The 6,000-nt window shown below is 41.1% G+C and overlaps 1 long non-coding RNA gene across 1 annotated transcript in view; it reads right to left on the bottom strand.

Annotated features, from left to right (window-relative positions):
* Positions 1 to 427: 427 nt before the first annotated feature.
* Positions 428 to 6,000, bottom strand: part of LOC309370435 — a 69,459-nt gene continuing 63,886 nt past the window's right edge. Inside the window, exon 5 of the long non-coding RNA XR_014168562.1 lies at positions 428 to 452. This is a non-coding gene — a long non-coding RNA (uncharacterized lncRNA). The remainder of the gene's footprint in view (positions 453 to 6,000) is intronic.

The following is a 6,000-nucleotide window of genomic DNA, read 5'->3' as shown; positions in this document are numbered from 1 at the left end:
TTTACTGGAGAGAGAGAAAAACATGCCTTTCTTTCTTCAGAGAGTCTTTTCAAAGCCTTGCTTTATGTGAAGAAAAATGGCAAAAGTCTGAAATTTAGGAAGAAAAATGGCATCTCAAAATGAGCCAGTACATTAAGAGATAATGGTTGCCTTCCTCCTTCCACATAAAACCTCAAAACTGAAGGAACGAGGTCATAATAAGTTCAGAGCATCATTGTTCTCCTTCCAGAGGTTTTATCTAAGGAGCCAGGCATTCTGCAGAAGTCACCCGAAAGATTATCGACGATGAGTGTTAATGACATGAATGTGACAGTATCAAACCTTTAATTTATGAGGCGCCTCCTAACATAAAGACAAAGAAATGGCCCGACCTATGACAGTCTGTGCTTTGAAAATGAATCGTGTATTCAGATTTTCAGATATCATCGCTTGCAGAGGAAATTCAGTTTGCACTGTAGCATAAGCGAAAACAAGGAGGGGAAAGTAAATTAATTTCCTTTTCATTACTGTTAAACTTCCACAATATTACACAGAATACAACAGAAAAATCCACAATTATTTTCAAGTAATTTTTAAAAAGAAAAATCATGGTCTGATCTAGCAAACAGGTTTATGCACGGACATCCCTAGATAAATAGGGAACTGCCTAAACAAAGGGGAGCTGCTAGTAAAGTTCCATTGCCTGGTTCAGTGATGTGTAGCCACGTTATTCATGAAAGGATATGGGAGGCTGGATTAAGTCCCCTGTTCTTTCCCTTTCAGTTGATCATCGTGATTGCAACATACTTGACAAACTCTGGCTGCTTCTGACAGTAGACATACGTGACTGGGGCCACCAAAACACAACCAGTTGTATTCAGACTTAACTGTGCTTAGAGCAGATCCTTGACCAATTCAAGTCCCACTGAATTCAACGGATCTGTGCTAAACATAACTAAATAAACTGTGGATCAAACCCAATGTTTTAATTTGCAACTGATCCAAGGGCAGAAGTGAATTCTGTCAACTTATTTATACCTGGATGCTTTCATAAGCAGAGGAATGTTCCCCACCCTGGTCCAATTTACACTGAAACCAGGAGTGGCAGCACATTGCTTTTGTCAATGTTTGGAAGCTTGCACAGGCTGGAAAAGGGTAGACATATGGGATGGAGGGTATTACCTGCTCTTGATGGGGTTACACTCTCTCTGAAGGGGTCCTTCTGGTTCCCTTGCTGTGGCGTGAGGTTCAGATGGCCTGAGTGTCATGAAGTACCTTTAATCAGCTTCAGTTGGTGACCCAGCTGTGCCCCGTCTGATAACCTCTAGCTTAGATTGCTGCAACATGTTATACATGGAGCTGCCTCTGAAGATGGCTTGGAAACTGTGGGCTTTCGTTTTGTTTGCTGGTTTTCACTGTATGCTTTTGATTCTCATATTAGCTGACTTAGACTGTGCAAAGAAAGGTGAGTCAGGAATATTTTATATAAGTAAATAAATAAGTCCTGGTGGCTAGTAGCCCTTCCGATTTTGAGTTGGAATACTTCGATTATTTGTTTTATATGGGATTATGCCTCTTTCTCTAAAGGAACAGGTAGACAGTTTAGGAGTTTAGCCTTCACATGATGACAAGGAGTACCATTGCCACTTTCAGCTGCAACGCCATGGCGAGAAAAGTCAACCTGTCAACCATTTAACATACCGGTAGCTGTTGCCGGCAAATGAAGGCATCAGAGGCCCTTTTCAAGATATTGGCAGTTCTGTGCTGAATTCCGATATTCTACACCTCTTGCTTATTCTTCCCTCCTTTGTACACTTCAAGCATTCTTTCATATTGCCAATTTGCCCTCTTACACACTCATTGTTTTGAATAGTAGGTTCATACCTGGCTGTTGCTATAACCTAATTGGTTGGTTTATAGGCATAGCCATGTGCATATTCATGAAGCTAGTTGTGATATCAGCCTATGGACTCTATCTTTCACTCTGTGCATTGATTTTTGCACTGGCTTGCAATGGCTGAGTTTCCCTATTCTTCTTTGAGTTTCTGCATTGTTGCTTCCTTAGAGAATCTGGATGTGGGCTGGGGATCTTTCATAATGCATGTCCCGGACAGATTATCACTAAAATGCCTTCCCATTCCAACTTTCTCCATCCAATCCCATCTCTAAGAATTGTTTACTAAAGGCACATCTCTTTGCTGCATTAGTTCCCAGTTCCCTGGCTGATTGTAATGACTCTTTTAGATTGTGGTAGAAACTGTCTGCTTGCTTGTCTGTCTGTCTGTCTGTCTGTCTGTCTGTCTGTCTGTCTCTGTTTATTGCATAATATACTTACTGTACTTAAACACACTCCCCTACTCTAGACATCCTTTCTCTGTGTGTCCCTAGCTGACACAACTCTGTGACACTGAAATTGCTCAAGCTTATTATCTCCACATTCCTCAGTTGTGAGTGTTAATAGCAGGCAGAAATACACAAATCTTGCAATAACACCTGCCTGTTTTTCAGTTGATTTGACCTCTCCTATTTCATTTTTTAAAAAAAGCTTAGCTCCATTGCCATACAATTAGCAATTTAAAAAATGCATGAATTAACATGTTCAAATACTCAACACCCAAATCTGAATGACTTTTGATTAGATTAGAATCTTGGTCATGTATTCTAGTCTAAAGGAAATATTCTGTGGAAAATAAAACGACAGGAGACAACTCTTCAAACCTATATAGCATCCAGGGTATGAATGGTAGGATATGGCCAACTAGAAATGCAATTATGAAATGAAAACTGAAAGGCAAAGTGATTATATTATATGAACAAAAGGATGCCTGAAGTACTCTGAGTTAACTAATCTGTGTTGACTGATCTCAGTGACAGAGCCTAATGTCTGAAGTAGTGGTTCTTATCCGTATTAGAGATTGTAACAAAGGAATGAGAGTACATTCATTAGAGATTAATTAATCAGAAATCACAGAACATGTCTTTTTGAATGCCTTTGAGCAATTCGCCCAAATTCCCAGAAGAATTGAAGTGAACCTACTCTTCAAGGCATAGCTACACAGTGATTTGGAAAAGGGGCATGAAGTGGCTTTTATCTGAAGAGAGATACTAAGTGGATGTAACTGATTTGGCCACAGTGGCGCACACCTCAGTTACATCACATTTGGATCATTGTAACATGCTCTATGGTGGACTGCCTTTGAAAAGTACTCAGAAACTTCAACTGGCTCAAAAAGCTGCAACCAGATTGCTGACCAGGGCTGGTTATAGGGCTCACATGACTCTTTTACTAGAACAGCTCCAGTGACTGCTGGTCTGTTTGTGGGCACAATTCAAAGTGCTGGTTATGACCTAAAAAGCCCCATGTGGCTTTGGTCTAGGCTATCTGAAAGACCATATTTGTTCTTATAAATCTGCCCAGGTTTTAAGATATTTTGGGGAGGTCCTTATCTCTGTCCTGCCACCCTCACAGGCACACTTGGTAGGGATGCAGGACAGAGCCTTCTCAATGGCTGCTCCTAGATTTTGGAACTCCCTCCGTAGAGAAGTTAGACTGGCTCCCACCTTGTTATCCTTCTGCTGGCAGGTCCAACAGGTTTGATCCAACAGGCTTTCGGAAGCTGACTGCTTTTATTGAGGGGGCTGGTGCAGTGCTGTTTTTGTTGAGATAGATATAGTTTTAATTCTATAAATGTTTAATTGTTTTTTAATTATTGGGATTTTTTTCTAGGTTTTTAGTTGTTCTTATTCATATGACCCAGATCATATTGTTAAAACTAAGCAACATCCTTTTTATAATTTTGCTTAGCCTGGTTGAATAATCATAGTGGGAGAAGGATTGACACATAAAGATGTTCAAAAGCAAAGGGAGAATTAGGGGCAGGGTGGACAATGTGGTGGTTCTGAATGTCAGGCAGATGCTCTGCAGCCACTCAATTCAGAAATGACTTCCAGATATTATAGCAGCAGTCAAACTGATTACAGGATCCATTAATCCTGTAATCCTGGTGAAACATTGGAATTTGGCTGCATCAGAAGCAGAAAGCAGAAGAACTGGGATTAAAACGCAGGAAGGGGCTCAATGGCAGAAGATCTGTTTTGCATGCAGAAGGTCTCAGATCCAATTCCAAAAATCTTCAGTAGGGCTAGGAGAGACCCATGTCTGATACCCTGAAGAGCTTGTGTCAGTCAATATAGACAAAACCATGCTAGATAGTCCATGCCAGAAGTCCATCTAACCCTCTAACTCTTTTAGACTTGGGTACCCAAAGATGCAATAGGGATATCTTGTTATGCCTAACACACAACTGCAGCTACATGTTTATCCATGTGGGGAAATAATGCAATTTTCTTGTGTGCAGGATAATGACCCCCACCTATTCTGATGTTGGATGCTCTGGGAAGATCATTTGGGGTTCATGGGGATGATGACTTCTAGCCTGCTCTGGGAATTCAAGTCCTTATTTATAGCTCAATTTTAACAGTAGATTGCATATTCTGTGCTACACATTACATATGAGAGCTAGTGTGGGTGAAGTGTTGAGGCTGTGAGGACTGTGTGAGCTCATTTAAAGACTGAAATAAGTTGTTAAAGGAAGCTGCATTTTCAGATTCAGCAGAGATGTGCATTAATAAGAAGTACGGTAATGGTCATTTCCACATGCTGCTGAGGTTCTTAGCCCAGAGAGCACTATGAGAGAACTTGTAGGGTAGCTTCACATACAGCTGTTGAAGTTTGTGTGTGTAAAAACATGGAGATCGTCTCCATGGAGGGAGAAAAGTAGCAGTACACTGACATTTGTGAAGTGGGATGCAAATGTTTATTTTGCAAGAAGCACCTGGGTCAGGAAACTGATTTGCACAATCCAAGTCCTCGTACTAAAATAAACAGTTGCAGCACACTTTGCAAATGACGGAGTGTGTATTTTTCATGGAATTATAGCTATGTTGGGGGGCGGGAATGTGTGTGAAGTAGTCCTTAGGTAAACTGGTTTCTAGAGAATCAAATCAAGAGTGAGAATAGTAAACTTGTTGACTAGCCTTGATCATTTCACAATAAAGATACGGTTCTTTATAAGATTCGTAAAGTACTACACTCTTTTGGTTTTGGTGGTCACCTGAACTTTTTCATGGAATAATAAGTCTTGAAAGAAGCCATTTCCATTTACCTTACCGCCACAGCAGTACCTGTTTATCTACTTGCACAGGTATGCTTTCGAACTGCTGGGTTGGCAGGAGCTGGGACAAAGCAACAGGAGCTCACCCCATCATGTGGATTTGAACTGCCAACCTTCTGATTGGCAAGCCCAAGAGGCTCCGGTGCTTTATGCCACAGCACCACCCGTGTCCCTCCTCTGGAATGAACATCATTGGTTCAGGGGTTTGTGATTATGGAGAATCCAGATGACTGTGCTGACAAACTGTTGCATTCCAGTATTTCCCCAATGTTCTTTTTAGAGATGCAGCATGCCACAAGCTATTTCACTTCAAATGCAATTGTAATACTAGTGTGTCCAGTGTAGACAGGCACAGTACTGATGGGAGACATACCTTCTCAAAAGCAGATCCAGTTTATTCACCCCCTCCTCCCAACACACACCCTTACTGATATGCTTCCTAAAGACTCTCTTCTTTGATCTGTTTATAGAATTTTATTGCAGAAATTTATTTACTTTCAGTATTTATCTATCACCCAGGAACAAAACATTTTCTGGGCATTTGTGGGTGATAAAGTTTGCCAAAACAGACCTGACAGGGCTGATTCTATGACTGAATCTCTCTAAGAAGCCTAACAACAACAATAACCACCACCACCACCACCTTAAATGCACTTAAATGCAACCAGGGAAAATGGAGCGGGGTGATTACAACAGTGACACTAGGGAAAGTGGGAAAAATCCACTCCCCTCTTTGCTGTTTTCTAGAATCCCCATCATTGTGGGGGTGCAGGAGGGGGGAAATGCAGGTACCTGTATTGGCTCTGCATTTTAGCAGCTTCAGGGGGTCTAACAGATTTAAAGGCAG

The sequence above is a fragment of the Podarcis melisellensis genome (assembly GCF_964234715.1).
Source record: "Podarcis melisellensis genome assembly, chromosome: 5".
In the NCBI taxonomy this organism is placed as follows: Eukaryota; Metazoa; Chordata; class Lepidosauria; order Squamata; family Lacertidae; genus Podarcis; species Podarcis melisellensis.
The sequence above is the reverse complement of the archived record's forward strand: the minus strand, read 5'-3'. Positions and strand labels throughout refer to the sequence as shown.